The 21,412-nt window shown below is 41.3% G+C and overlaps 1 protein-coding gene and 1 long non-coding RNA gene across 2 annotated transcripts in view; one reads left to right on the top strand and one right to left on the bottom strand.

The window, feature by feature from the left end:
- The window catches only part of LOC122530757 (single Ig IL-1-related receptor-like), a 122,193-nt gene that overhangs the window by 33,537 nt on the left and 67,244 nt on the right, over positions 1 to 21,412 (top strand). The window lies entirely within an intron of this gene.
- On the bottom strand, positions 12,453 to 14,956 carry LOC122530764. Its single transcript, XR_006307094.1, has 4 exons — positions 14,378 to 14,956; positions 14,047 to 14,290; positions 13,167 to 13,773; positions 12,453 to 13,069 (listed from the first exon to the last, which is right to left on the bottom strand). It is a non-coding gene; the product is annotated as an uncharacterized LOC122530764 (long non-coding RNA).

Genomic DNA, 21,412 nt, shown 5'->3' with positions numbered 1-21,412 from the left:
ATTTAATTATACACTGTTTCAGTACACTGAATTGTTTATGAAAAAGATTCGAAATAATCTTTTTCACTATTTGTGTAAAGAGCCTGACATCGATTGTTGACTTCAACAAGCTTTAGATTCATAATTAAATGCAAAATATGCATTTTTATGCAAAATAAACTCTCTTGTCGATTCAACTGCAAACACGACAAACACGACAATTCTTTGGTAAATTTTCAAAATTTTCGAATTGCTTAGAAACCTCGTTCGTTAAAAAAAATTTACTCTTTCTTTTCAATTTATATTTGTACACAGACTCGTCACGGTATATGAGACACTCTTTGTGCAATTATTTCAAATAAAAAAATCAGTTTTCGTATGATTGAAAAATATATATCGCACCAAATCACAAAACGCAACGAAACATTACAATGTACCAAAATGGTATTCTTCAAACAGCAACGAAAATATTTTCTGCCATGGCATTTTTGGGCCAAATGCCCCATTGTGCAACGTTTCTCCGACCGTGAAATTAAAATTCGTCGCCAAGGAATTTCGGCGTGCGCTTCGTTCCGGTGTCGGGGGACACAATCGCGAAAAGAGATCTCTTTGACCGCCGGGGGGAAGTTAACTGCCTCGTCGTACATTGAAATCGAGCTGCTCGTTATTAATTCACCGGCCGTGCAACGGTCGGTCGGCTGCCATTAGGAAAATGAGAAACGACGACTGGCGTGGAAAAGGGGATTTTTTTCTGGCTTTTCGCACGGCTTGAATTTTCTACTCGCAGTTTCGAAGCTGCATTGTTTCCGTTTGACTCGCGATTTGAGTACGATGTGCCGTTGCCTGTTGCTTCTGGCGAGCGTTATTTCAAGATGTACAGGGTGGGAAGAAAAGTTTGTCCATGGCTGTCATAGATGAATTTTTTTTTTCATCTTGAATTTCAAGGTCGAAAAAATTTTTTCTTTTGCTTTGTATTCTACTCGTTATGAAACATTACTCAACGTTAAACAAAAAAAAAAAATATATATATATATATATATAAACATAGTATAATAGTTCTTTAAACAAGTTTAATCTTCGCGACGAGTAAAGTGCAACATGAACAAAAAAATTTTGACGATGAAATACAAGATAAAGGTCATCCTCCTCCAAATTTCTTATTAGACATTCTTTTATTAAATCAACCATTGTAGCCAGGCCCAATTATTTCTTTTCATCCGTACGACCAATGTGAACAACGCGAAATCAACAACGCAATTTGCCACTTTTTTTCTCCATCGGAACCTGCGTTGGACAGTGTGTTTTATTCCTCGCGAAAAATAAAAAAAAAAAAAAATAGAAGAGAGGCACGTGCATGGAAATACGTGAGTGGAATCGATCGTTGGAAAAATGGAAGGTGGGAGGTAGGGGGAAAGAGGGGAGGAATTGTTCATTTTTAACGAACTGGGAATTCCTTTTTTTTTTTGTGCATTTTTCCGAGCGAAAACTTTGGGATCACGTTGGCCTCCCGATTAATGGTCGTCCCGGTTAGTCACGGTCGCTTGATCGTTCCACAAACTCGAACGATATTGTTTTTAACACGCGTAATGCGCGCTCGGCTCATTTACGCCGCGCCTCCGCAACGTTACTTGTGGAGAACTGATCGTGCGAGTAATTTGCGATATTTATTCGGCCGTGTCGGTCGTCCACGCGCACGATTTTATTCCAGTCGGCCAATTTTCAACGAAGTCGGTATCAGGCGTTGAAATCATCGTGCAAGGTCGACAGGTCGATCGACTCCTCGTTCACGAAGAACGAACGACAAATCTCCGAGTCGATCGAGAAGTTTTAATTCTAATTCGAACACGAACTGACTGACACACAGTGATCTGAAAACCGTGTATTTATGGCCGAAAGTCTTCTTCTTTGAGTTTAACATTTTGACGAAATTTTTCTTGTTCAATTAAATTGCGAACCGTAACGAGTGACTTGTCGGTCATGATGTCACCGGATAGAAATTATTGAGAAGTAATAAATTTATTATTTGCTTTGTCTGGGTTATACTTAAATATACGTAGAACTGAATATTGCAGTTTTGGGATAAAAAATTCTCGGCACGTTATTCCAGCGCAAGAGGTTAAAACTCTGGAACAGAGTAAGCTAACTGGCGACTCGCCCCTACTTTCCTGATCGCTACCCCTTCCACTGCATGATCCCCACTCTCTTAGTTTGTTGAGTCCCCTTCCAAGCAAGTGGACAGACTGATGCAGTGGAGGGGGTAGCGCTAGCGATCAGGAAAGTGCCCGCGAGCCGCCAGTCTGCTCTAGAATCCAAAACATTATATATTAAGGTCAGAATTCTGAAGATCAAAATGGATCTTTATTCTAATTGCAGAATTAAGGTGAATTGATAGGGTTTTTAAATTACTGCCTTACGCATATGATATGATATGATAAATGTATTTCGATTATTTGATTGTATTTTCGGGACTTTGTAGAACGTGTTGGCAGTTGAAAGCTAAGACGAATTTCTGCCGTGATAATACACGCTAATATTATTTTGAATTTCTAATATTATTTTTATTTTTATTTTCGCTTGAGTATTTTGGTTTCATTGGTTGATTTATTTTATTTATTTTGAATGTCACTTTGGTTTCATTAATTTGAGTGTCACTTTAAAGACAAAATAAATATTATTTTCTCGAACGATCAGCTCTTCGATGTATTATTTTCCCAGTTATTTGCACAGCTTCGAATTCCTTTAATCGATACAATACCATTATCGACCAGATAATACCAAGGAACATTGTTTCAAAAATTTGTTCGCAAATTGTCGTTCGAAATAAATTTCGTTCTGCCTTTTCACTTAGCGCGAGTTTTATTTACTTACAGTTCGGGACGCCCGGCCACTCGCAATCGGTGGAAGTCGATGCGTCACGCAGATAACAGACGCGAGCGAGCGCGCCGTTCTTCAAAGAAATTCGAGGAACGCGAGTTCATCGTTGTTTCGCCGATTTATCGTAGAGTCAACGAGGGACAGAGACGAGAGGTCAATTCGGGATAGAGAACGACTACTCGAATACGTAGGTGTGTGTTCGGCGAAGCGGTCGAGGGAGGGGAGGGACAAGCACCTGCCTATAAAAAGCGTGACCGGATGTCCCGAGCGGAATAATGCCTACGTTTCCTGTAGGAGGCGACCGTAGGCGGGCATACCGGTTCACGCGCGGCTTTTACACGCGTCGCACGTCCGAGCTTGCCTCGTGGAACTACATATAATACGGTAGGACCCCTTATAACGCGAGATATACAAATCCAAAAGCGCGAACAACTATGTATAACTAAATAAATAATAAATAAACAGTCTTTTTTCAATGTGACAAAAAAAAATGTTTTGCGCTTTTTGTCTTATCAAATAAGTATTCAAAGGAATATTCTTCTTTGTACAGGAGTGTTGATACAGAACTGTGCTTCGAGTCATATCAGAAATGAATATTTTTCAGCAACTTTTTAACCCTCCGAAGCATGGAGTTCTGTGCCGGAATTATTTCTGACCCACACGGACATTCTACTAACACATATTTAAATCGCCCGAGAGGCTCACCGATACTGTACCAACACAGTGACAGACAACCCGACTCGTATAGGAACACGTAGTAGCATCTAGGAACAAATAATAATCACACGAATAATAAAGTTATATTTATTTATATTTATACATTGACGAGAGACAATCGCTGTATCCTTGCTAGGTCCAATACGTTGCCAATTACGTCCGAATTCCTGGTTTTCTGGAACTACATTGTCCACAGTCTCTGATATATTGTCTTCTTGCATTTCGACTTCGGAATCTTGCGTTTGGGGAATCAGCGTCACTATTTGATACACTTTCGTTGTCTGACGACTGTTCACCGTCAGGAACGTCTTGTGCATATTGAGCGAGAGAAGACAAGAGAAATATCCTCGTTGCCAATGAGGACAAATGCGTCGACAAATGAAAACAAATGGAAACAACGGAAAAAAGTAATAAAAAAGAACAAAAATAATAATTGCTTCGATTTGCCGCACACGTGTTTCCTCCTCGGAGCGTTACCAAAAAACTGATTCCTTTGTCTTCAGTCTTCGTCACTTCGACACTTTGGCGGACACGTGTTAGCCACTTGGCGTTCTAACGCAAGCAGCTTCCATCACTGTGTGCGTTCTTGCACTCGAGTAGCACTGAGTACGGGTCAGAAATGACTCCGGCACGGTAGGCGGATGGTTAATTGCGTAAGTACTGCGGTCTGCCACGATGTAGCAGCGAGTTGCACAGAACTCCCTTCCCTCTCCCATAGTTAGCGCTTGTCTTTGATAATCACGCGAATCCTAACCTGTGTTTTCGAAAATTCCGGCCCCGGTCGATCGATATAAAACGATCCACCGGCCGAACGCGGTACGATACAGGACACAGGGGGATAATTAAGGGAAATTTCGAAGATGAGGTCGCATTAAGTTAATTGCGGCGGAGCCCCTGGAAAGGGAGTGGAGGATTCTAATCGCGATTAAGTTTGGTAAACTAATAACATACTTCGGAAGGGCAGGCGTGTGTACGCTCGCAACACGAGCGTTATCGGTACGCTCGATACGCTCCACAAAACCCGACGCGCGTTTCCAATAATGATAATCGGATGCGCGAATTCACGAAATCGCCGAAACTATTCCCAACGATTTCTGCCTTCGCTGCTAACAATAAGCCACGTTGGAACACCGGACGAGTCACGTGGTGTGGTTGGTATCCGTAGGTACGTTTCGTTGCTCGGAGCAGAAAAAAGCGGGTGCAACGTCGAACCCTGGAAAGAGAAGAGAAGAGAAAAGAAGAAATGAGAAAACAAGACTAAGACCAAGACACAGAAAAAGAGAGAGAGAGAGAGTGAGAGGGAGAGAGTGGATCGGCGAGTTGGAACAAAGGGAACTCATAACACCACTATTCACCGGCTGACTCTCTGCGGGCTGCGATCTACCTCGGCTGATTATTCCGCGAACGGAGAACGGCAATTGGCCGGCTGGCCGAGGCGAGTCGTCGTCTAATGCTCGCTGGAGGAGAGCCACGGGCTTTTCGACGGTAATTGTTGCATCGACGGGGCCCGGTGCCTGCAACGGCGGCCCCCGGTGGGCGTGTACCCGATAATAAACGCCGTATCGATTTCACCTTTCCTTTTTTTCTCTCTCGTTGTTCGCCCATCTAAACCTTTGATTTTTCGATTTTTGCTCTCCTCTCCTCCCTCTTTTCCATTCTCAACCAGCTCCTCCCCACTCCTTGTCTTTCTCTCGTCATAACTTCCATTTCTCTTTTTTCTTCCATTCTCAACCACTCTCCCCCTTCTTCTCTCTCTCTCTCTCTCTCTCTCTCTCTCTCTCTCTCTCTCTGTGTAACTTCCATCTGTAACCTAACCTAAAACTAACTTTAATGTAATTTAAACCTTCCTTTTGTTCTCCTTTCTGTCTTTCTCTCTTTGTAACTTCCATAAACCTAACCTAAACCTTCCCCTTCTGCTTTTCCATTCTCTCCTTCCTGTTCTGCTTTCCACCTCTCCCTCTTCCTGTCTCTTTCTGTAACTTCCATTAACTTTACCTAAACCTAAACTTAAACCAATCTAAGCCTTACCCTTTCCCATTCTTAACCCACTCTCCCTTCCTGTCTATCTCTCTTTGCAATTTCCATTAACCTAACCTAAACCTAACTCAAACGTTTCTCTTCTCCTTTTCCATTCTCAATCCTCTCCCCCTTCCTGTCTCTCTCTCTTCAACTTCCATCTGTAACTTAACCTGAAACTAACTTCAATGTAATCTAAACCTAAATCTTCCCTTTCCTCCCCTTTTTGTCTTTCTCTCCTTGTCAATTCCATTAACCTAACCTAAACCTAACTCAAATTTTCCCTTTCTTCTTTTTCATTCTCAACCTTTTCCCCCTTCCTGCCTCTGTCTCTCTCTGTAACTTCCATTAAACGTAACTTTAACCTAATCTAAACCACCAAACCCTAACCTAATATATGCTTAACCTTAACCTTCCCCTCTCCCTCCCCCTTTTTTATTTTCAACTCTCTCTAACTTCCAGTAACCTAAGAGAGAGAGAGAGAGAGAGAGAGAGAGAGAGAGAGAGAGAGAGAGAGAGAGAGAGAGAGAGAGAGAGAGAGAGAAATTCACGCATGTCCAACTTCTTCTCACGTTCGTTTTCCTATCCATTTCCAAGATGATTTCTCAAAGATTCGCGTCTTCCTGCACGTCGTTCGATAATCGTGGAGAGACGAGAAAGAGCTTCGTGTCTCTCTCGGTGAAATCCGACTACCTCGATCAGAGTTCGAGGAACGCGATGGCCGCGGTCCACCACGAGAATGGAGAAGGACCAAGGATCTCGGTTGAAGCCTCCGGAGAGAATGGAAAGAGAGGGCGAGCGTGAGTCGTGAGTTCATCGCGTTCCATCTCTCTCTCTTTGTCTCTCTTTCTCAACTGGTCTTTCTGCCGCTTTGCTCGAGACACGTAGGAGAAGCACGGGGTACGCTCTGTATTAGTCATCGTCGGAGAAAGCGTGGCGGCGACCTGGCAATCGGGCAAAAACGAGGGGATAACGGTGGCTACGAAACACGACCCGTGATGGTGCTTGTCGATAAGGAAGTATACGTCTCGTACGATCTCTTTTTTTTTTTTCTACTGATAGATTCGATTAATTCGTCCATTAATTCGGTAGTGGATCGCGAATCAACTCTCCCTGGATGATATTAGCTTCGTAAAAAGATAGAGGGGATATGTTTTCTAGATGAGATCACCATTTTAACCTCTAGAGCATCCCCCCTCTTGTTCTTCACCGAGTCGGGCCAATGTTTCTCTCGCCACGACAGATTTGTAATACATGATGCAAGCCCTTTTCTCAGGGGGTGGCAAGATGTTTAACAAAAGGACATATGTACATACATACGTCAAAGTGTCAGTCACCGATTTCGACGAAATTTACATAAATGTAATTTTCGAAAAAATATTTTCTTTCTGTTGGAAATCGGTGTTGAAGGGGGTGGAAACCACCCTCAGAATTGGAGAAATAATGGGGAAGTTGTTTTGTCAAGTATCTTGGACATGCTGAAGATGCAGTTTTTGTGAAAATTGATGAAATTAGTGTTTCTTAATGACAAATTCAATGGTGTATGCCAGTTTGTTTAAATAGTATATTTAGAAAACCATATTTTTTTAATCATTTTTATATTTTTCTTGGATAGTTTTTCCAAGTTAATACATTTTCTTGAATATTTGCTTTGAAAACTATGTAGTCGAGTACAAATTATAACACAGATATGATGTTTTAATTAAAATGTTCAATTAATACGTATTTTCTTAGGTATGACGTACAAAATTTTTTAGTCGACAATGTTCTAGAACCATAAAGTTGCTGTAAGATAAAACTTTACCAAGGAACCATAGGCCGCAACTTGATTCTTGAAAAATGGGAAAAAAATCATTTTGCGTTCTAACAGCGACTTTATGGTTCTGGATATGCGGATGTAATGTTTGCATTTCGAATAATGTTAACAGTCACCTTCATTATTTGATTATTTAGACTCTGATTCCAGAACTATGATAAATCAAATGTTCGTGATATCCAGAATCATAAAGTCGCTGTTAGAACTCACGCGTCTGCAGTATTAAATGATTCAGAAACGCTTTTGCCATTTTTAAAAAACTATTGGGTTCATTGGAAAAGTTTCACCTTCTTTAGAATACAATTAAAAAAAAAAAAGAATATTTATAAAAAAAAATATATAAAAATGTTTTCTATATTTCTATATCAAATCCAAATATCTATATAATTCAGCTATGATAGCCACGGGACAAACTTTTTCTGTCCACCCTGTACGTTTTTCTTTCGATGTTATATCGAAACACGAGGAAATCTTCTCCCCGCCAGCCCGCTGACTCTTTAGATAAAAGACATGTCGAGCTGCGGCGCTGTCATCGACACGCGAAATTGCGCGGGCGAGGCCGGGCTTTCTATTTCCGCCAGTATATGCGCGCGCACGCGTTCATCTTGAATAAACCATCAGGACACGGCTTTTAAAGGTGCGTGGCTGAACGGTGCGGCGCGCTGTGTTACTCTCGGGACAAGGTTACTTATAGGGCGAATCCCGTGCCGGGTGATCCGGGCCTATCGGTACTCGTACCTCGTGTCGACCAGTCCGTTGTATGTAGTTACCCGTGTACTCGACCGGGGAGAAGGTGTAATTTAACGGGAACGGCTGGATCGAACTACGGGTAAGCCGCGTTACGTCAGTTGCCGTTTGCCCGTTTCTCTTCGTCGCGCTCGTCGCTTCGTTTCGACCGAGCTCTTCGTCGAAACCAGGCCTGGGCGAAATTTATTCAACTCTTTGGGGTTAGTTGGGTTTCAAATTGTTCCGCATTCTTTCTTGACAGTTAATGCACGGTGGGATATTTTTTAACCCACCTAAAGGTGCGTTTCGATGAAGTTCATTTAAAACGTTAGTGGTGGGATTATTCGTGCCCCGCTTTGTAACAAAGAATTTATTTAAATATTAACTTTTTTTTTTTAAGAATTATTTTAAAATTACCATTATTTTAAATTACCTAGAATTTGAAGAATTTATTTAAATATTAACTTTTAACTTTTTCTTTAATTTTGAGAAATATTTTATGTTTAATAATTGAGATGAACGTTTTTTCCTTTTTTTTATATTAAAAAAAATTCCCTTGTTTTCAATTCTTTGTTGCAATTCTTTTTTTGTTTCTTTAAAACTGCATGCCCCTAAGAGTTAATAGAACAACAACAGTAATAATAATAAATACATTTTTGAAACAATGTTCATTAGCATATTTGGCAAATAATGGATTTCAACTAGTGGCGTGTAACTTCGCTTGGTCGGTCAAGGGAATTCAAAGCTGTGTATAATAATTGGGAAAGTAATAATAAATTAAAGAATAAATTAATTAATCCCGCTGCGCTGGCAACTGGTTCGCGGACCATAACGAATGACCAAAACCGTATATAACAATTCGTCGTTTTCTTTTTGCTACTCGGTATGACGTCACTGGAGAGAAATTATCAAGAAGTAATAAATTTAATATTTGTCTTGCCTATTTTGTTTTACTTAAATATATTCAAAATACTGAGAAAATATTACAATTTTGGAACAAAAAGTTTTCTACAACACGCCATTCCAGCGCAAGAGGTTAAAAAAGGTAATTCGCAGTTAGAAAAAACAAGATGGACACCAGTTGTCGCGTAAAATTGCGAACAACGGTCCAGTTCCATTCGATTCTGGATTCCTACCTCGAGGTGAGACGAAAATCGCGAGACGTCTGATACACGAACGTTTACCTTGAATTCTCTGCGCGAGGACGAGACGTGTTCGCTGCTCACGAACCGGCTTTTACCTTTATCGCGTTTTCTTCGAGCTCGTCCCCCGGCGTCGAAGATTGATAGTCGTCGATCGCCGTCGTACCTCGAGCACCATACACGCGGCTGCACGCCGGAACCTTTTTTTACGCTCTTACTGCGAACGTCCGTTCGACGCTTTTATCGTCGATTCTTGCGAGTCTGTGAAACCGATGCGAGCGTAGGTGTCACTCGAGAGATCGTACGATATTCGTTCTTTCGTTCGACCATATCGGTTTTCGTTTGTTGTCGTTTAATTTCGTTATTACAAAAGTGACCTTATAACTGACCACACTTGGGCTCCGTACTGACCAGTACTTACCCCTACCAATCCTTGGAATTGGACTATCCCCACTCTACGTTACCTTTCTCGTTTGAAACATGACACTTGCACAACACAAAACAAGCGATATAATGTAAAGTGATCACTAAACGACAGAATGACATGAAACAAAAATAACGTTTACAAATCCACGTTTTTTTAATTTTTTATTATTTCGTTTGGAAATATAATTAATGGATTTTTCTATAACCTACAAGAAAGAAAATGAACAAGTTATGACTCTTTCGAACCCTTCACTTTTTCAGTGGCCAGCCTGTGCAAATACTGATATTGCCCGTGCATTATGATTGTTTCGAATCAAAGTTATAATTATTATAATTTATTGTTTTAGTTAGTTTCATTTAGTTTGAGTATGTAATTTAAAACAGTTTGAACGTATTTAATTTAACAAAAAGAACTGTTAAAACGTTCCTTTACAATCGAATAATGTAGTAAACAATACCGGAATCCGCCGCCCATGCTCTTGGTATCGTATAACAGTTGACGCTCATCCCCACTCTTTCTTTCGATGCCAATCCCTGGAACACGCCACCCCTCTTAACTAACCAGTGTTGGACACAGTTACGAACGTACTACTCTATTTAGTTTCGTTTAGTTTTGTTAAGCATTTAGTTTCGTTTCGCTTTATCTTGCGAAATTTTTACACTAACTTTGGCGTTCGATCGAGGCAATGGAGAACGTTGCGAGCGCGTCGACTGGACTCTGCCGGAGGCCGGTTAACGGGCTCCGAACGGATTAGCGAGTTTTCTGCCCGGCTACTGGGGAGGATCAACGAGTTTCACAGCGGCTTTCGAGTTCGGAGAAAATCGGTCGTTCCGAGAGGGTTTTGAACATTTGGCGATGGCTCTCGCCGTCCAAACACGGGGGGAGGGGGGGGGGGAGGGAGGGCTACTCTCTGCTGCTGCTCCCCTCGTCGCCGGTAAATGAAAAACCGACTCGGAGGAGAAGAATCTCTCGTAGCTTTTTTGTCAGCAGCGTGTCCAGGAACAGAGAGGGGAAAAGTAGGAAGATTCGACTTCGCTTCTTCTCCGGCTGGCTTTGGCCTTTTTTTACTTCCCCTCGCCGTGTGCAGCTTTCTCCTCGTGACTCGTTCTCGCCGCAGCGTGACCCGCTGATGCAAATTTCCCCTCCCGTTGCATTTGTTCGAACCGTGGACCTTCGCCCTGCTCTTCGTCTCTCTCTCTCTCTCTTCTTATCTGTCCTCGCTCCACGGGATCCCAAACGCCCACGCTCGCACGCTCGCGTCTTCCTCTTCCCCTCGCCCCCCTCCCACCCCCCTTTTCGCCACGCTTTCTCTTCTCTCTTCCTGTTGCCTCGTCGAGCGACGCACGAACTCGTTTCAGCCCGATCCTCTGAATATTTTCAACGCGTTTTGCGCGTCCCCCCATCTTGAATCTCTTAGCTCGCGAGCCGCGACTCTCGCCTTTCGACGTGACTCGCCTCCTTTTCTCGCTCTTTCGTCCAACCTGACTCGCACCGAACGAACTTCCGTACCCGAAAGAAGAGGAAAGAGCGACGTGTTTGGGGCTCGCTACCGGTGTTTTGTGAATTGAATTTTCGTCCTCTCGGCGCGAACAGCTCGCGCGCGCCTTCTGCTTACGTTACGCCGGATCGATTAACCGAGGTTAGACGCAGAGCTGGGATAAGCGCCCTGGCAACGCACACGTTTGTTCTCGGAATGCGAGACCCAGCGGCGTTTGCACGATGCGCTGCGGTTCCCTTGCGCGGAATTCCCCATTCGCGTGGCGTTATTCTCTCCTGTGTGTTCTCGCATTCCCTTTGACGAATCCACTTCAAATCCAGGGACTGCTCCGACAAACGTTCCCCGTTTGACGTGCATGGAAACCGAACGGTAAACCGGAAACCGGATATTTTCGACCTGTTAGACACGGAGAGTCTTCGCGAAGCGAAGTATAGTCTATACAGGGTGGAAAGAAATGTTTGTCCGTGGCTGTCGTGGATGAATTCTACATCTTCGATTTGATGGAGATACATGTAAAGAAAATTTTGACTTTGACCTTGAATTTCGAAGTCAAAAAAATTTTTTTTTTTTTGCATTGTATTTTACTCGTCACGAAAATAAAACTTTTCCGAGGAACCATAGGTTTCAACCTTTTGAAAAATGGTAAAAAAGTTTTTTCTCATTTATTTAACACTGCGGATGCGTGCTAACAGCGACTTTATGGTTTTGGACGCGTGGATGTCTATTTCACGTAATTTTTGTATTAGGTTTAATTTATCATAGTTGCAACATCAGTGTGAGTCTAAATAATTGAATGATAAAACTAACATTATTTAATATATAGCATTAACGTTAACATTATTTAAAATATAATTACATTCACGCGTCTAGAACCATAAAATTCCGCAGTGTTAAGCGATTAAAAAACTTTAAGAAACTTGCCCGACGTAAACCAGCGCAAAAAAAGTCTGACAATGAAATTTATGTCCAACGATGGCTTTGCACCTCGCAATCAGGTTGGAATAAACTTTGACGAAATTGAAGCTTTGAAATTGAAAGAATGAGTGAATTCGAGTTTGTTGAATAACGAATTTGAAATAATCTTAAAGAATTAAAAAATTATAAAGAATTCGAAAAATAACAGCATAACGATGTATGTGCAGCTCTCTTCAACTGAGAACCATTATAAATTTTGAAATTGAAAGAATGATGAAAAAGAATTTTAAAGAATTATAATAATTATAGAAATATATATAAATATTGTCAGAATTATAATATTTGAAGAGATTATAAGGAATTCGAAAAAAACCACGGGTGTTATATCACAGCTGTCTTCGACTGAGAAATAGTGAGCCACTGTAAGTTTCGAAGCTAAGAGAACAAATAATAAATTCAAATTTTTTCCGCCTAAAAAACATAACGGTGTGTACAAGCTGGCTTCGGCTCGAGAAACAAGTAAGCCATTATAGTGCGTACAGTTCAAAAAGGTGATACACGTGAGAAAACCGACACACCATGGTGACATTCAGTAACTAACAGGTAAAGGACAAACCCTCTTGGCTCCTCCTCCTTCCCCTCCATCTAATTCTCTGTCTTCCTCGCGAATAATCTCGTCTGGCAATTACACGTTCGTCACCAAGTTCGCCCCGTTTGCTCGTGTTGAGCTACTCTGTCTCTGTCTCTCTCTCTCTCTTTCTCTTTCTCTTTCTCTCTCGTTTTCTTTTCCTTCGACCAGTCTGCTTCTTCATCGACGCGTCGTCTCGCGCCGTGGAGAATCCAATCCCACGAGACAGACTGTTGCTGCCGCAGGGTGAAGCGAGAAAGAGGGTTCACGTCGTTGCAAGGGGAAGCTCGTGGAAAATCGTTTCATCCCAGCCAGCGACGTGTTTATTTGCCTGTTTCGAAAAATATAACATACGTGTTTTATTACGTGAAACATTTGTATACATATGGAGGTTGGACAAAATAATGGAAACCACCTCGTTTACTTACAACATTCGTTGTTAGTGGTCGCGTAGGCGCGTCATTGGTCTTGAATTCTTTTCGTACAAATTTTGATTGATGCTTAACGAGATATTATGCTATTCTTCGTGTGATGATGTTCTTATAATTAAGATTTTACAATCGCAAATTCCTTTACCTTTTGATAAGAATAATAATCATTGAGTAGATTCGACTGCACAAAATATTTAAATTGTCTTTGGATTCAAGACAAAACATAAGAGCGAGTTCAAGGTGCAACAACGCGATATGAAGTATTTGCATTATTTTTGTTCAAGTCTTTGTAGACCGTGTTATAATTTTTATTACAATTTTCATTTCATTTTATTAGCGCTTCCTATTTGTACGTGATGTAATATTTCTAAAATATACGCATATATACGTGTTCACTGTCACCGTATTTGCATTTAATATATTTACCTAAAACATTTGTACATACAGACATATATACAATTATTTTCGCATTCATGTGCACATATCACGTCAACAACGCTTCGACAGTACGCTGATCATTATCCAATATCATTTCGTTCGCTTTTTTTTTTTTTTGCGCTTTTTCTCTGAGGTTCGCTATTGCTATTGGTTTGATTCAGTTAGTCTGGAAAAATAACACATTATATGCTAACATTTTCTTGGTACCAGCGAAAAAGTTAAGTTAACAGCGTACGATTAAGTTGTTTCTAAAGTGACTAAATCAATTTTTCGAAAAAACGTGTGTTTTCGTCCACCCGTGTTCACGTATGTCTGTAGAAATGGATATACAATAAATGTCCGTAAACTTAGTGTCAAAGAGGTGAGGAACATCTAAATTGAAACTCGGTTGTGCATCGAATCGATTGTACTGAAAGTTAAAACGATAGAAAAGACTTACTGAAATCTGACGAGTCGACAATTTTGTTGACGGGCCACGATGAACCACGTTGTTGGCTGGTCATATTTTATTTCGAAGATGGTGAATGTGGCACAAACGGTGCCGTGGAAATTGGAAAAGATAAAAATGACAACTATCCAAAACTCTCAACGGTCACTTGCAGATACGAGGGATATCCTCGAGTGTTGCGAACGCGCTCAGCATAACTCACCATAACCATGGCAGTAATAAATTTTACGAAGACCTACATTCGAAATATATTAGAAAATCTCAATTTCCGAACTGCAGAAAATAGTATTGAAAAAATACAAAAGATGTTCAATGTTCTTACAAAATTATTGCTGTCAGAGGACAGCATTTCTCCCAATTCATGTATTGGTAATTTATCTAGAAAAATGGCACACAGTCTGTATCATTTACTTGCGTGATGACAGTGAGAAAATTAACGAGCGATTCCTCTCTAGTCTCGAATGAGTCTGATCAGCATGTGCCGTGACGTAACAAACAATAACGAAACATCGTCTCCGGTCAATGTCTCAGCGAACGACTGTTAACAGTCGCTCGTAAAGCGATTTGTAGTTGGCACGCATGCGCAAAGAGACTTTTGGTCACGTGGCCCACGTCTGAGCGTTGCGCCATCTCGCCTCGAATAACGCGTTCGTCGAGATTTACCTGCGTACGAATACGTGATTAGAATTTATTAGCGACGATCCGCTCGGGATTGAAAGATTTATCACGCAGTTAAGATTTTCGCGTCGACTAATCCCGTCAAGGGGCGTCAGCCCTCCTCTGTGCTTTCGTTTCTTAACGAGTAATCCGACCCAATCGAATCGGCCAAAGTTTCGCCGTGTTAACCTCTTTCGCGACGAGGTGTCTGAACCTCTGAAACGACGTGCACCAACGTGCAATATTTTCTCAGTTTTAAATATATTGAAATACAACCCAGGCAAAACGAATAATAAATTTATTATTATTCTTCTTTTTGTCAGTAATTTCTATCCAGTGATGTACCGATGAATTCAGAAAGAAGACGAATTGTTGTATGACGATTTGGTCGCTCGTTATCGTCTGCGAACCAGTTACTAAGCGCAAGAGACGTCCGTCACGCGTTTCCTAAGAACTATTGAATTATTAATTTTCATTAATAGTGTTTATGACATTTTGCAGTATAAGTGCAAGAGTTTGCTAACAAGTATTACGATAAAAAGTAAATATTATTAACGCTCGCGATATGATTGGTTACTCGTACGGTTTGGTCACTCGTACGGTTTGGTCACTCGTTATGGTCCGCCAACCAGTTACCAGCGCAAGGGATTAACAAACGTCGTCGGATCGGCCGAGTTTCGCGTCGTTTTCGTTCGTGGAGGAGGGAGAGAACGGTCCGGGAGTGGTTTATCGAATTTTACGAGGAGGGAAATAGCATGGTTCGGGGCAACTGATGAGATTCGAGGGGACGTCACGGCCCGTTCACCGCCCCGAATAAATTCACCGACCGCGCCGCGCCAATGAAATTCCCGCGGACGATAAATTTGCCAACCGCGGCAATTGCAGCGCGAACGCGTCGCAGAAATTACGCGGCTAATCCGCCGAACCAACGATCGTCGCGCGTTATTAAATCGGCGAGTGATCGCTGAAAAAATTACGCTTCTTCCCGCTTTTACATTGACAGTTGTTACGTGTGCCAACAGTACTGATAGTGATCGATGAAGAAGATACAATCGCGTTGAAACAGACAACTCGATCCATTTAGACGAATTAGGTATGAACGGTGTTCGATAATTGCGAGAAAACTCATTTACACAGTCGTGTTCGACTATTTCGACAGTCGTGAATCGACGTAATCGATCGACGCGTATTTAAACGAGCGTCGATTGTACGCACAGTGATGAGAGAACGCGCGTATGAATTTTTAATATTAATAATATTTTATCGAATGTTTGCACGTAAATTGCAAAAAAAAAAAAGAAACTTTATCACCTTGTTATCACCGCTATTTTAACAAATATAAATCACTTTCGTGCAGTCAGTTTTGCGCCACAATTTATTTAAACGAAAAGTCGATACTTGAAACTATTTTTGAAACTGTAATTTGAAAAAAATCATATAGTCTAGTTAGTCTTATTTTAAAACGTAAAGCTTATGTTTTCACTGTCTATTCATTTCATGTCCGTTTTGATTAGAAAAAAAAGAGTACGTGTCAAATATTTTTTCAAATACTACATTTTCAGCTTAAATTTCATTGAGATCGATGATTGACACTTCGATGTGGTTTCGGTTCGACTTTCGTCGCTGAATTAAACATATATTCTACTTTGAAGTAGTAATGTAGATAATGTAGATACTGTAGTAGTAATGTGGATAATGTAGTAGTAATGTAGATAATGTAGATAATGCAGTAGAAATGTAGATAATGTAGATTTTGACGAAAATTCGGACCGGATAATTTTTATTAATTGTTTCAACGAATTGTTTGTTCACGCCACGTGTGTGCATTGAGGACGGGTAACGTGTGAAATTTTTCGCGCGAATCGTCAATCATTCGCGAGTGGTGAGCGATGACTATCAATCGCGACGTTCGCCCGTAACTACGCGCTGACATTTGTTCTGGCTATTTGCATAATTGTAACTCATATTCATCGTCGACGCTCGCGATGACGATATTTCGCGGTAATTCTGCTCGCGAGTAGTCACCTCGACCATCGACCTATAGTTTTTCCTCGTTACCTCGGACGAGGCGTTTTAAAAAGAACTAGAAATATTTTTGTTGCTTCATTAATATATTTCGATATATCATAACGTTTTATTATATTTTATGATATTTTATTACATTTTATGATGTATCTTTAAATCACTCTGTCACATTTTTTAAAAAATATCCCATATACCATGGAAGACCGATTTGGAAATGATTCTACGTAAATGTACAAATCGAAGTAAAAGAAGAGATACATTTTTTTTAATCCGAAGTGTCTCTTCGAGTTTGAAGATTTATCAAAGAATTTTTGTTAACCGATCAGAGTAAAATTCTCGATAGAATAAAATGTAAAAGCATAAAAATACGAAACTTCATTTTTTTTCTATGTTTGAAATCATTGTACAAAAAAAATATCGATCGTCTTGATCGTGGTTTTCGTATCACAGTGCACTCGCGTCGTAGGTTCTCTTACGCGACAGCTAATATTACAGTTTTATCTCTCGCGATGGCAGCGCTTTTTTCGCCGACGAACGGATTAATAAATCGCGTGGCACAAGGGGAGTATTAACCTCTGGAGATAATCGAATCTCTCTTTATTTACATGACCATTTCGTCGTTGCCATTTGCACGAGTGCTCAGAAACCTCCGACGTTGTCACCGAGTTGCAATTATTTCGAGAACCTCGAACTCTCGGGGTCTGTGTTTCGCTCCGGGGAAGAACGAAGCGACGAAAAGTTAATGGCAAACTTTTCATTAGCCCGTTCTCACGGGACGAAACTGCGCGCAAAAACACGTCGAGTTGCCGAAACACTTTGTGAAGGGGGTGGAGGGAGGGAGTAAAAGAGAAAGAGGGGAGAAGAAAAAGACGCGATCTAGTGGCGGTGCGGTGAAACACGGAGGCGAACGTGATTCGTTAATTATCCGCGACAGATGGTGAATTAGGTGATAAAGACGAGACAAATTGCGGGGGAACAGGGGACAGAAAAGCCAGCGAACCAGAGCTATTTTCATTCACCTTCGTGTTCCTTCCCTTTGCGAATCCTTCGTAATCCAGGCTCGGGAAACGGGCGAAAGATTACGTTGGGGCGCGTGTCCCACGTGTACTTTCATGAATTAATTAATTAATTAATTAATTAATTAAAAAGAATCACTTTTGCTTGGTTCTCGGTTTCTTTGTCGCATCAACTAGCTGGAGAAATATTTACGCTCGAGAGAGAGAGAAAAAAAAAAAAGAATTTGCTCCTGAAGCAATTCGAAGTCTTGAAAAGTGGTAAAAAAGTTTTTTAATCGTTTTGCGTTCTAACAGCGACTTGTTCTGGACAAGTTCAGAAAATCGAAGGACAAACTTTTCTTTAACACTCTGTACGGGATGGTCCAAAACTGCTAAACGTGTATATTTAGTTTAACTTTTTAAAAATGTTTTCCAAGAAGACCAAGAAGTCGTCGAAATCGGTGATCACAACGAGATTCTCGATCGCCCTCGAGTCGTCGTCGTTTTGACGAAAAGGCTACAATATCGATATTCGTCGTTGGATCGTTTCGCAAAGGAAACGCTCACCGAGAACGAATGCTAATACCGAGTCCAAAGTCTGGCTCGGTGGTCGATCGGCGTCGCCAAAGGGGAACACCGGACACGCGTCCAATACATGTTTCCGATTTTATCGCGGTACGTGTCGCGGCGTGCGGAGGAACGAAATTAGCGAGGGAAAAGGGAAGCCGACGGCGACGCCCCGACGCTGCGCGACCACCGGCTGGCTGACGACTTCATCCGACGGAGAAACAGCTTGTAACGTTCCGCGAAAGCAGGTAACACGGGCCGTAAAAAAGGGACAACCAGTAGAGTCGATAGAGGGGCAACGGAGGAACGATGGCAAAAAGACAGAGAGAAAACATGAGGGGACAAACAAACACACGGGGACCCCGAGTCAAGTTCCTCTCTCGGTCATGGTACAAATCTATGGAATCCTCGATAGTTCCTTGGGGCAGGGGAGGGTACAGAGGGGAACCGCTACCTGAAAAAGTCGCCTAGGTCGAAACGGTCTAAATCGTCCCGTCTCTCGAATCCGCACGAAGATTTACGAGCTCGACCGAAGATCTACCGTGGTGTGGGTAGCAGCAGGTACACCGAGCCCCCAGATATTCCCACCGTCGATTGTTTTCCTTTCGTCTGGTCCCCTCGGTCGTTTCCCAGGACTTTCTTTCCGAAAAAGATGCCCGTGAATGCGGTGACTTCCCTTGGATTTCCGGAAGAGGAATTCTGTAGTGACTTCGGTAATATTGGGACGTGGGACACGATGCTAATTTGCAGAGAATTCGAAGGGAAATCGTGGTTGCGCTCGTTATCTTGGGATTCGAGCGAGGTTCGTTCGCCTTCGAGACTTGTTAAATCGGCCGTCCGTTTGGTGGACCGACCATTGGCTGGGCGAGCTGGTGGGCATCGCTGACTATCGCTGGCTATCGAGTCGAGCTTGTCGAACGAGGGAAAGAAAGGGCAAAGGGTTAGCGGGGGAAGCCTCGCGGCCGCGAGCGGGCGGTGAAAAGGGCAGTAGCGGCGAACGAAGATAGACGATGAGAAGAGTGAACTTTAGAGAAGGGGTTGGGAGGAAGGAAGCAAAAGGAGAGCTTCGTAGGAGACGGGTAGGCGGATCCTGTCTCGACCTGCTGAAATTCCAGCATGTACCGGGTGCTCTGGAGATCTTCCGAGACTGGGTGGCGCGCGCGTGCGAAACACCATGAAAACTAGAGCGCCATTCACCGTTCATGTTTTAATCAGTTTACCTGCGTTCGATTCGGCGTGTATACACGTTACTCCAAAACTATATTTCGGTGCCATTGACCTGTATACTCGTCGTGTAAAATAAAAAGCTACCATTTATTTTAAGAACTCCACATTTCAATAAAAAGTAACCGAAAATGCCATTTGGCGATATGTTTCCTTAATATTACCAATGAAATTACTATTTATTTTATAAAAAAGAGTAGAAGGCCTAAGCTATATTGGGAATGACAGTCACGTGTTGAATTCAGGAGCGGATGATTCATTACATGAATCATTATGATGGCTCCACTATCTCACATCCCTCAAGTATAGATCACCAGACTAGAATTTCCAATCAGGCCCCTTATAAATCTCAGTTTGTTCCGAGTTCTGCGAGGAATTAATATGTAAAGTTGACTCTGTTTATCCTTATGTGTCCTTCACATTTTCACTTCTGCAGAACTATTTAGACCGATGGACTAAAGTATAAAATTTCCATCGGAAACGTTAAAGCAAAAGAAACAGAAAATTTTTTATAATACAATAGAAGGTGCGCAAGTTTTTATTTATGAAGAATCATTCAAATCTCCAGAAACATATAATATTTAATCAAAAATTATTATTTGATCATTGCTCATTTTGATCACCTTGGTAGTTCTAATGTTAAATAGGGAATTATTTTTGGGTACGAATTATCTGGTACGAATTATTTTTGAGGTTATCAACACTAAAACTACTAACCACTAGAGCATAAAATTTTCATTAGAGAAGTTTAAGTAAAAGAAATAGAAGAGTGGATATTGACTTTACAATAAGGTACAATATAAAAGCTTTTATTTATATACTTCACGAAGAATCTTCATTCAAATCTCTAAAATACACTGTCTTACATCTATAAAATGTCCAACAAAGATTATCAATTCGGTCACTTTGACCATTTTGGTAGCACTTCAGTCATGTATTTGAACTCGTTGAACATACGACATATACCATGTACTATACTATAATAACACTGTATGTATTACATAATGTACTGTACACTGTAATACACTATACACAGTACTATAATATACTATATTATATACTATATACTATTGCCGAAACAACAAGCAAAGGAAAAAGTTCCTGATTGCGGCTTAGAGTATAGAGACGTTAATCGTTCGTTCACGCTCGAAAGTGGGGTACGTTCGAAGGGAAAAGTTCTTCCCCTTGAAGAAGCACACCTACCGCCGCCGATGCGATCGTCTCTCCATTCCCCGCTCGTTTTTCCACTCGACTTGCCCTTTTCTTCTTTTCGCCTGGCCGTTTCAGTCCTCGAGAGTTATGGCTACAAGTTGTCGGTTCGCCTTTCGACTCGGTCCTCGGCACCAACCAACCAGCTGGAGGAGTGGAGGGCTGCTGCTCCTCGCGCTTCTCGCCTTTTCCGCACGGCTCTCGTTTATTTATCGAAAACCGTACAGAGAGGATCGTCGCGAAAACCGATGACGTTTACATTTTGTAACGTACCGAACGACTTGATAACAATGATTTAATACCATAAACGTATTTTATATGTGTACTTATATAAGGCACTTTATATGCACTTATTTTTACCAGTCAGTCAAATGACTGATCTGTAAAAATAAGACACTTTATGATTCCTAAACGTACAAGACACTTTATATTTACTCGTTCCTACAAACGACTGATTGTGAAACAAAGAAGAATGTAGATAATTGTCAATTCAGTATAAAAATGTATAAAATAATAATAATGTAATTTTAGATAATGCATTTTCATCTTCTTAACGAGAATTATTAAATGAACAAAAGAAGTAACAATGAATGCTGAATCTCAAGTCAGGTTTTTAAATCGTTACAATCGCGTGATCGGTGTCGATGCAAGTTGAAGGACAAAGTTCCCGCAAAAGTGTA

The sequence above is a fragment of the Frieseomelitta varia genome, unplaced genomic scaffold (assembly GCF_011392965.1).
Source record: "Frieseomelitta varia isolate USP_RPSP 00005682 unplaced genomic scaffold, Fvar_1.2 scaffold_353, whole genome shotgun sequence".
Lineage (NCBI taxonomy): Eukaryota > Metazoa > Arthropoda > Insecta > Hymenoptera > Apidae > Frieseomelitta > Frieseomelitta varia.
Note: the sequence above shows the minus strand (reverse complement) of the source record. Positions and strands in the feature narration are given on the sequence as shown.